The sequence below is a fragment of the Panthera tigris genome, chromosome B2 (assembly GCF_018350195.1).
Source record: "Panthera tigris isolate Pti1 chromosome B2, P.tigris_Pti1_mat1.1, whole genome shotgun sequence".
In the NCBI taxonomy this organism is placed as follows: Eukaryota; Metazoa; Chordata; class Mammalia; order Carnivora; family Felidae; genus Panthera; species Panthera tigris.
The window spans coordinates 127,736,978-127,748,301 of record NC_056664.1 but is presented as its reverse complement, the minus strand read 5'-3'; positions in this window follow the sequence as shown (position 1 = coordinate 127,748,301).

Genomic DNA, 11,324 nt, shown 5'->3' with positions numbered 1-11,324 from the left:
CCAAAGCCCATGCTTCAAGAAGTGAGGTGAAGTTTCCAAGGAGAAATAGGTTGTTTGCTGAGGAACCAAGGCTAACACCAAGCTCCTCCAGCAGCCTGTCCAGACTTCCTTAATGAAGTTTCTGATTACTTACGTTGCTCTCATTTAGATCAATATTACGATCACACCCGTTGACTGTGAAAATGCTATAGTTGGATGACCTCGGAGTAATATAAGCAGCACCAAATCCATTTCTGCCCTGGATAACCAAGGGTATTATTAGTTTGGAATATGTTACTAAATATGGTTGGATCTACTTTGCCACAGTATAATTCCCCCCTCCCCCCCAGGGACCATTGGTATCATTTAAAGCATGAAAATATTCCCATTGCTTCCTGAGTATAGAGAAATCTATGCTCACCCCTACTCTATATTCATTAATAAACCTGGTTTGGCCATGTGACAGGGAAAATGACAGAAAAGTTTTCATTTGGCATTAAAAAGTGCCAAGGATTAACAAGCAGAAGGTACAGCTCTCAATTTTCTAGAACTCTTTATGGATCATTTTATGAGTACGTATCTATTGCTTAGCAGTAATTAGAACCACATTCAGAAATACATGCTGGTCATTAAGATGAATCAAACCATCAGATTCTCTCTTCATTCACCAAATACCTAAAATGTATTTCAAATTCAGGTATAAGTCCCTGGCATGTTTTATATTTCAAGTAGACTCCAAACTTTGTTATCTTGTTGAAATATAAGTTTCTGGTCTGATGCAAATAAAATTTCAGGAAAAAAAAAAGTAGCATGATTAATGATACCTTTTATTAACTCTTTAAAAATTATGTTAATGGGGGTGTCTGGGTGGTTTGGTCAGTTAAGTGCCTGACTCTTGATTTCAACTCAGGTCATGATCTCATAGTTGTGGGACCTAAAGCCCCACATTGGGCTCTGTGCTGGGCGTGGAGCCTGTTTGGGATTCTCATTCTCTCTCTCTCTCTCTCTCTCTCTCTCTCTCTCTCCCTATGTTCCTCCCTTGCTCACTCTCTTTCTCAAAAAAATCAGGGAATGGGTAAAATATTCTAAAATAAAAACTTTTCTATTAAGAAATGCTTAAGCAGTTATATAATAATATCAGTGATTGATTCATGTCTCCAAAGCACAATGAAAAGCTCAAAGTGTTTTGTGGGTAATTAAGAGAGGAAAAGTGAAAAATGTGCAACAGGGCTTCTCCAATGGGGGCAAAACATGGGATGACCCGAATAACTGTGGTGCCGCTTGCATATAGCACGGCAGCAGGAGCCTGGGGTGCTTCACTCTGAGCACCTGATCTGCCGATGGAAATCTTCATCCACACAGGTATTGCCCATTTGCAGTCATATGCCCAGTGCCGGGATCAGCAAGGACCATGGAAATCATTTCATCTTGAGCACCATCATCCTTAAGGAGAATCTATCTCGAGTTCTACGTCTGATTACAAGACAGCAACCATCAATTCTGGTAATAACGTTTGTCATGATTGAGGGTAGGTGGTGACTTGAGACTCTGCAGACTCTAACTTGTTAGCCTTGAGTCAGTTCTTTTTGTACAATGTAGGAAAAACTGTACCCACAAACTGCTTGTGGTTTGGGGCCCCAGTCCCTGGGATTGGAACTGCATCCCTACACGAAAGTGTTTTAAGTTAATGCTGGTAAGAAAGATGTGCTGGCCCTGTTTCAAGTGCTTTCATCTATTTCCTCATTTAAAAGTCCCCAAACTGAGAGAAATAATTTTCTTAAGTTTACACAGCTACTAAGTGGTTGGGTTCTAGAGTAGCACTGTCCCATGGAACCTTCTGCAATGACAAAAATGTTCTATACCTGCGCTTTCTAATGCAATCATCTAGCTCCAGCTGCCTGTGGCTATTGACCACGTGAAGTGTGGTGAGTGTAATTGAGAGACTGGGTTTGAAATTTTACCTATTTATACTTATTTTAATCTTTAGTAGCCACGTGTGGCCAGTCGGTCCTAAATGGGACAGCCCCGCTTAAGAGACTGCCCACGTATCTTCAGCACAAGCTATACCCTGCGCTTCTACCTGCGTTCATTCACTTCATAAATATTGAGCTCCCATCATGTGCCAAGCTCTGTTCTTGGTATTGGATATGTATTAGCGAACAATAAAAACAAAACAAGACGTCTGCCTTCACAGAACGGTGTTCAGTGCTTACTATTAAATATCTAGCTAAGGAATTTGGTGATGCGGTCCTATCAATTCCTCCTCTTTCTATTGAGTTTTGGACCTTGGAACTCACCCAAGAGGTAACAGCCAAACCATAATTTTATGAAGGGGTAGACAGGCTCGCTATAGGTGAGTCCTCTCTTTCCTGCTGGAAATCACTGTCAAAAGCAAGGATACAGATACATCATATCCTCCGGACTGATGTGGAGCCTTCCACCTCCTGCCTTAGCCTAAAGGCCCACCCTCCAGTGGGTTCAAGAGAGATGTGTCCAGGCTCCGACAAGGGTCCTGGCTCAGCCACAGCTTCCACACAAGTAGTAGACATCTAGGGGAAAGAGCTGTCCTCCTCTAGGCCCTGGAAATCTTTTTTCCCACTTTCCTTTTCTGCTTACTACATGTAAGCAAACAGGAGGGGGGCAGAAAAGAGTCAGCATAGGGGTTTTGTCTTGAAGTCATAGGACAGCTCTGCCATTTTCACTCCCAAATGAAGGGAACAGAGGGAGGGAAGAAATGGAGGGTGTTCCTTTCTCTCCCTGAGATGACACGCTGACTCCTAAGTGAGAAACCTAGGCTGGGGCGGGACGGGGCGGGGCGGGGGGGAAGGCTTCCCTTTCCACTATTTCCCGTTGTTCCAAGTAGCCAGATGTACGGACGACCACATTGTGAACTTTCCCCTCTTGGAGTAAACCCACCATCATCAAGGACCCTCTCTCCCAAAACACAGTCTATGATGTTATCTATTCTCTTGAAACCGGTGAGATTATAAATCGAGTGATACTCAACCAAAACAAATACATTAAATAAAATAACTGCATCTTAGGTGAAAAAATCAGACCATGCAGCCTTTTCTGGAGAGAATTAAGCTCATCAGGAAATGATTTGAGCAACTATTTTCTCAAATCTCCCAAGTAGAGTACATAACTAGGACCATCCTGATGCATAGGGTAGAAGTTAATTCATTACACACAATGGATGCCCTAGGGCATTACGCCTACTATTCTGACAGAACCCTGTTTGTAAAGAGGTGGACGGTAGAATGTTCCCCAACTCAGTGAAAGCCCCATCGCATTGTCAAATCTGGCTTACCAGAAGTTATGTATTGACTATCACAGGAAAGCATAAAATTATCTCAAACTGCACTTGAAATGTGGCTAGTTTGAATTGATATGTGCTATAAATGTAAATTGTATGCCAGATTTTGAAGACAAAGCATAAGGAGAATGCCAAAATATCTCATCTATAATTTTTCATATTGATAATATGTTGAAATGATTCAATTTTGGATATAGTAGGTAAAATAAAATGTTATTACGATTGATTTCCCATGTTTCCCTTTCTAAGTATTGGTACAGAAAATTGAAAATTATATATGTGGCTCACATCCTACTTTTGCATGACGCTGAGGAGATAATAAATCTGGTGGGGTGGGGGGAGAGAGCTCAGCGAGGAAGTCATTTCCAGAATTAAGGCAGGAGATGATGGTAGCTTTTCCTTTTGCCTTTTTTTTTTTCTTTTTGGAAAAAAAATTGCTCTGTATCAGTGGTTCACAGCCCTGTCAACCCATGCCACCTTCCTTTCCTGATACATATTTTATAGGGCTTCTTCAAAATTTTCAATATAACATCCTAACTGTATACAAGGGAGAAAAGGCAGCAAAGTAATTTATAATAAAATCTTACTTATTTATTCAATAAATAGTCTTAAACTATTACAATTCAAGATTATAATAGAAGATCTAATGAAGGAATTTGGCCAATTACAAATGGCATGGAGACTCACGCACCACAAGCGACATTGCCTCTAAGGCATGATTTTCCGAAATGGTCAACGAATCTTGCAAAGTTCCCAACAAAACAAAATACAATCTTTTCTTGATCTACACCCTCATTGCCCTTCTGGAAAGAAAAAAAAGAATGAGTCGATTGTTAGTTCTGCTGTAACACTTGTTTTAAAAATTGTTCCAGCGGAATTGTTACGTCAGGGAGCAATTTGGACATAATGCATTTGCTTATGCATGACTTTTTTGGTGAGAAACACTAGGTGAGCCCTGTGGGATTACACACGTGTACACATTAACACACTTCAAATACCTACCAGCCGTCTCATTTTAGCGCCTGCATCCTGAGCCGCATGCGCACATGCTGTTGCGGCTTACCGTCCGATTTCAGATCCCCCCCCTCACAGCACTTCCCGATAACGCCAAGTGCAGTTCTCGTGTTGCTCACTTCCACTGGCAAACCTCAGGTCTTTTCCAAGTAAGGTACTGTATTCATTGTAGTACTTGTATATTTCCTAACCATTTAATGTGTGTAAAACTGTGCTACTATTTTTACTGGGGTCATAGCCTTTTCTTTGCGTGTCACTGGTGAGTACCGTGCCTAACCCCACTTTTCTCATACATCCTGTGGTTTTTACTGCACAATTTTGCATAACACAATCCTTTTTAGGAGCGCACATGTCTTCGTATGGCAGAAAAGACTTCCTAAACATCTATTCCTTCCTCAAAAAAATTTGTCTTTATAATAAAACAGAGTTGGGTTTAATGTTCATATAAACCTAAATAGATGTTCCACTTTCACGAGTGTCTGGAGAGACGTTAGAAAGCTGTGCAAAACTGCCCTACACATTGCGGGGGCATCGGCAATCCCAGAACCTGTCTACTAAATGCTAGTCATACACTGCAATGGCAGCACTGACCCAAAAGCCTCCATAAATTTCCAAATGCCCTGGAAGGGTGTGTGTTATACTGTCCCAGTTGAGAACCACTGGTCTGAAGCCAGGGGAAGCAGATAAAGAGGAATAGAAATCCATCAGGCAGATATGTGTTTAGTTATCCTAAGAAGCTCACCCGCAATAACTCAGAATCAAACATTTTGGGTCTTACGTCTGAGAAAATATTTCAGAGCATTTGACAGTTTCTGTAAATCTATCCTGAATACAGTTGCTGACAAATAAGTACACTGATAGTGTGTTAAGAAGACTCCCACTCTTTCAATCAATTTAAAAATAACGATGGCAATAACTGCTTTTTACCTACCGCGTCTTGCTGCTATCATGAAGATGCTCAAGTTCAAACCCATCTAAGCCAGACACCAAGATCTCTCCTGTTTCTATTATACTCTTCTAGTCTGTGCCGTGGCCCTATTACCACCTTTATTTAGTAGTAACAAAGAGCATTTGGAAAACCTACAAACATGAAAACATCACTTTACACATTCAAAGATTTCCAAAGTGAATGCTACCTGATGGACTCAGAAGCTTAACTATATTTCTTCATTCTCTCTGCAAACCAAGCTGAATGCTCAAAGCTGCTCTCTATACATCTGCACGTTTTTGCTGTCACCACTTGAATTATATGCAGTTGGACTGAATTCCAAACCGGTTTATGCAAGTTTTGTGGATTATCAAGGTTACATAATTTAAATCTACAATAAAGCTGTGAAGTATCAGTGCAAAAAGAGAGAGTGCTTACACTTATAACTACTAAGTTAAGTGCTTTCAAAGGACTTGATAAAGACGAGCCATGAAAAATTGTCATCGAATTACATGTGGGTGATACAGTTATAAAACACTTAAAATAACAGAAAAAACAAATAATGATTTAACCTTCCGATTGATTCTTGATTGTCTTTAAGCTCTCACTCTTTGTTAAATAAAATGAAGTTGGAATTTAGGTAATACTTTATGATTGGGTTGTATTTGAGCTACCTGACCAGGTCTCCAAGCACAGACTTGTGCTCCAAGGCAAGGTAATGCATTACACTACACTAAAAAATGGTAAATATATAGACGTTTTAGACTTTTAAATTCAAAGAACATATTTAAAGATGTATGTATCAAGTTTTTATGATCCTTGACTTTTTAAAATTAACCAACCAACTTCTAGTTGTGGTTACATTGTGTAAGACAACTTTTCCTGTGCCTTGTTGGATTCCTAGAATTTGGCATGAAAGAACCAAGCCACACCAGCCAATAATGGAGCGTTCACAAATAGCATAAATTATATAGACATAGATCTTCATTTGTTTGTCTTCATAACATTAGGTACGGTGTACATAAAAATAACCTCTCTACTTTCCTGAACCAGAACCCAAAACCAGAAAAAACAAAGTCTAAAGAAAATTCCAGAATGGATGCTTATTGACTGTTTTCTTTCCTAACAACCTCTGTGTTCCTCTTAATCATCCTCATTTTCCTGAGATGGATAGGGAAGATTAATTAGCTGAACCCTTAATTAAAAAATGCAAACATCATCACAAAAAACTTCTTTTCACGTTCTTTTTCCATGAGTGAGACCTCAGAATTAAAATAGCTATTTTGAATCCAACCGGTAACTATAAACACCAATGTAAACAAATCCTGCATGGTGGGGAAAGATGGCAAGAAAGAGCAGGCGCGGTATTTAGAATGCCGATGTGTTTCCTTGTAAATTTACCCCAGGAAGACCTGCCTGTGTTTCAGCTCCCTTCCGACACCTGGGACGTGCACATGCTCAGAGTAATCTATACCAGAACTCCCTCCTCTCATCTTTATTTTCTGGAAAGTTGCAGAAACGGATCCTTTGTCTGTTTCCTTAGTCATTTTAAATACAGTGTCAAAAATCTCTAAGGGAGGTAGACCTTAGAAAGTACGGGATGATCCCAGAGCTGGGCCTACACATCTCTCCATTCTACCTCCTTCCAGCAGAAACGCAGTATGCTTCCAGATTTGGGTGGCTTCTGGACCTGGGGACCCACCCGAGAAGGTGGTAGGGAGAGGTGGAAGAAATGGCACTTCAGGGTAGTTACAAAATGAAAAATACTAGTCCTGCTCCTTGAAGGAACAGTAACAGGCCTTCTCTCCTTGACACTATCGAATGAGATCTCTTTTTTTTAAGATCGGTCCTCTGGTGGGCTTTCAAGGCACAATTATGCAAAAAAGAACTCTTACTGCTTGTCTCTAGAACTCTTATTGCTTGTCTCTGTGCATTTCCTTCTAACTCAAGATTTAGAATGGGGGTGGCAATAGGAAGCACCTGAGCCTCCTCAGCCCCTTCCCACACTTCGGTGGATGTTAATAATCAAATTTACCCTCCTTCTCCAGAGACAGCTTCGTGCACTGTCAGCGAGCAGAGACTTGAAAACCAGGGTTCAGATCTGCACTTTACTACTTTGTAGCTATGTGGCCTGCGCTAAGTTACCGAAGGCCAACTCTGGATCAAATGGCCCCCAAATCACAGTGGTTTGATAAATAAGTAGGGTGTATTAATTGCTCACGGAAAGTTTCCCAGTGCCTTTTCTTTACATGATGATATAGGTCAGGGCTGGGTAAACCGTGAAATGTGGTTTGGATTTGGCCTGTGGCAAGTTTTTTGTATGACCAATGAGCTAAGGATGGTTCCACATTTTCATTTTATTTTGTTTAATGTTTATTTAGTTTTTGAGAGAGAGAGAGAGAGAGAGAGAGAGGGAGAGAGAAAGAGAGAGGTGGGGAGGAGGGGCACAGAGAGAGGGAGACACAGAACCTGAAGCAGGCCCCAGGCGCTGAGCTGTCAGCACAGGGCCCAACATGGGGCTTGAACTCACGAACCACGAGATCATGACCTGAGCTGAATTCAGATGCTCACCTGCCTGAGCCACCCAGGCGCCCTGGTTTTACATTTTTAAATGGCCACAGTTTAAATAGTTATAGAAGTATCTTCATAATAGCTTTAATTCTTCTTCAGTCCTCAAAGACTGAAATGTTTACTGTTTGGTATTTTACAGAAAAAGTCTGCTGTTCCTTGATTTAGGGACCCCAGCCCCATCTACCTTAGGTCTCCACCATTGTCAACAGGAGGCGTCTAGGGCCAATTCAATAAACTAGAAGGGAGAAGAGTACACGGGATGGATGGTACATGAGAGGGTTTTATGAGTCAGGCTCAGAAGAGGCGCACATCAGTCCCCCAACCCTGCCATGTTCTAATAGCCCGAAACTGGTCACTTGGCCACATCTATCTTCAAAGGAGGCTGGGAAGTATAGCCCAGCTGCTTTCCCAGGAAGCAAAAGAGGAGGGATGGAAGCTAGTCTCTGCCACAGCAGATTACTTACCTTCTCTGTGTCTCCATTTCAACCTGTGTGAAATGGAAATAATAAACAGGATTTTAGAGAACTGAATGTGTTAATATATATAAAATGCTTAGAACAGGGCCTGGAACATCGTAGGTGCTGTGTAAGTGTGTTTACTGTTATTTCTCTGTGCCTGCAGGTTAGCAATATGAGTATCCTTCTTGACATCCACTCTCCCCCATGGCCCCATATCCAATCTGTCACCATGTCCTATCGACCTCTAATATCGCTCAGATGTGACTTCTTTTCCAGTATGCCACTCTTTCAAAATATAGGTCTCACTGTTAGTCAGGTTTGGTGAGGCCAGCAGATCTGGAGATGACGGCCATTGAAGATAGTTTATTAAACTCACAGGTCCCAAGAAAGAGGGGACACAGCACTCCACAGAGGGCCACATAGGGAAGCACCCTGGTTGGTCAGGAGGCAAAGGGTGAGAGTAATGGGCCAGGCAGGGTAAGCAGGTTTAGGATTGGTTAGTTTGAATAATTTCAGTGAGCTCTAGGGCTCTCCCTAGTTGTCGGGTACCTACCCCGGAGTGACTGAGGTTGGGGGAGAGTGGCCCAGCATATAAGAGCTTGATAAAGGAGAGAGTTGGGAGCATGGGCTCTGAATTGTTTGGTTTGCCTATGAAGACGGGCTTGTGGGCCAGTCTTTCACAATCCCTAGGGGTTAGCTAACCCTGGGAAGGGCAGTCCCTCCAGGTCAGCCAAGGCCCAGATGCCAAGAATTAGAATATAGAAAGTAAAAAGGTTAACACAGCCACTGCCCCTCAAATGCATTGCTTGCAACGTTCTTCTTCCTTACCCTTGTGAAAAAGGCTTCCTCCCTGCAGGCAGAGTGACCTTTCGAAAGCCTACATTGATTGTGTCACTAGCCAGTTGACAACTATGCAGGAGCTTCCTGATGCCCTTGGGAGAAAGATCAGAGTCATTCACATGGCTATAGTGCAAGTCCCCCTCTCCCACCCTCTTCCTGTGATGTTCTTCCCCTGGGCCTCTGTGCTTCAGGCAACCTGGCAGTCAGCTCCTCTAACATGCCTTGTTCCTCCACCTACTGGGCCTTTGCACCTGCTCTGCCTTCTGTCAGAAAAGTACTTCTTTGCTCTGCACCCTCTTCTCCTTCCCTGTTTAACACATGCTTCAGATTTCAGCCCAGATTCACTTCCTCAAAAAAATTTGCGTTGCCCCCTCCCCCATACTGTGAAATTACTTGCTTGGGTACACAATGGTAAAGCTGTGACAGCCGGGTTGAGTGGGTTCAAATCGTAGCTTCATGACTTCTACCCTGCTTGACCTTGAGTAAGTTATTCAGTCTTTCTTTCTTTCTTTTTCTTTCTTTCTTTCTTTCTTTTTTCATTTTATTTTTTTAAATTTACATCCAAATTAGTTAGTGTATAGTGCAACAATGATTTCAGGAGTAGATTCCTTGATGTCCGTTACCCATTTAGCCCATCTCCCCTCCCACATCCCCTCCAGTAACCCTCTGTTTGTTCTCCATATTTATGAGTCTCTTATGTTTTGTCCCCCGCCCTATTTTTATATTATTTTTCTTTCCCTTCCCTTACGTGCATCTGTTTTGTCTCTTAAAGTCCTCACGTCAAAATCCTCGAGGAGAAAGCAAGCAAAAACCTCTTTGATCTTGGCCACAGCAACTTATTCAGTCTTTCTAAAACTCAGTTTCTCCTCTCAGAGCATAGAGATAACAATAGGAACGTTTGCTTGGGTTTCCTGTTAGGATTACATAAGATAACCCACACATAATGTTTAATAATTTCTAAAACTTAAATGTTTCATATTAATATTTCCTATTAAGCCTCAGAATTCTTTGCTACCCAGAACTCTTGGCAGCTATAAGCAATTAGTCACGATTCAAATTGAGACCATTTTTACATTCCTGATTAGGAGAATGCTTTGTTAATTATTATCAATCACTTCAGAAGGTTAATAGAAGCTAATTAATAATTTAGATACTGTTATGGAACTGACATTTGCTCACCATGGGCACCCTAATGATTTTTTTTGCCTATCTGCCATGACATACACTATCATCCTTTTTTGTTAACAGAGACTTCTATGTTTTGCTATCAGAATACAGAGAAAATAATTAAAAATACGCTATGATGAAAGCAAATGTAAGAGTATCATTAACTGGCTTTTTCTCACTTTCCACAGATAAATTTTCACTTTGGTTTCTGAATTCCTTCCAATAAGGTCTTATTTTTATTAGGGTAAAAGAGTGAGATATGATGAACATGTTCATATACAAAGATTGGCTTGATCAATGATTATCTGGGGTTGGAAATGGAGAGAAGAAATAACTACAAAGGGCCATCAGGGTATTTTGGCAGATGACGGAACTCTTCTGTATTTTGATTGTGGTGGTGGTTATACAACAGCATGCGTTTGTCAGAACTAATGGAGTTGACATTTAAAAGGTGAATTTTACAAATCATATCTCAATTAAAAAAAAAAACAGATTGAATTGATAATTTGGTTTTCTCCTAACCTTAGGAAATGTTAGTAGTGACACTGGCTTTCCATTACATATTGAAGAGGCCAAGAGGAATACATTTGTATATTCACAAGAATACAATCCAGTGATAACTTCCAGTTTTCAAACTAAGTACAAAATAGCACAGTTATACTTAAGTAAATGTTGTCCTTACAACGGAGCTACCTCCGTTGCTGCATGTGGGAAGTGGAAAACAGGGGAGGTGAGCATCCAAAGAAGACTTCCAAGAGGGTGTTTTTTTTTTAGTTTAGTTTTTTTTTGGTTTAGTTTTACCTAAGTATATGGAACTTGAAAAATTCTAGATGTTTTGTAAAAATGATGAGAGCACCTTTACATGGTATACCTATTGTGTGTAATGTTAAAATGAAGAATGAGAGTGCAAATTGAGCACTGTATGATTTCAATACCAAGATGACTTATGCCTGCTGATTAAAGCTTGTTGCAAATAGAATTGCATTCTTATTTTTGATGGGTGAAGAGAGATTTTATTATATTTGCTTGGCTCTTGTCCTTAGTTAATGCA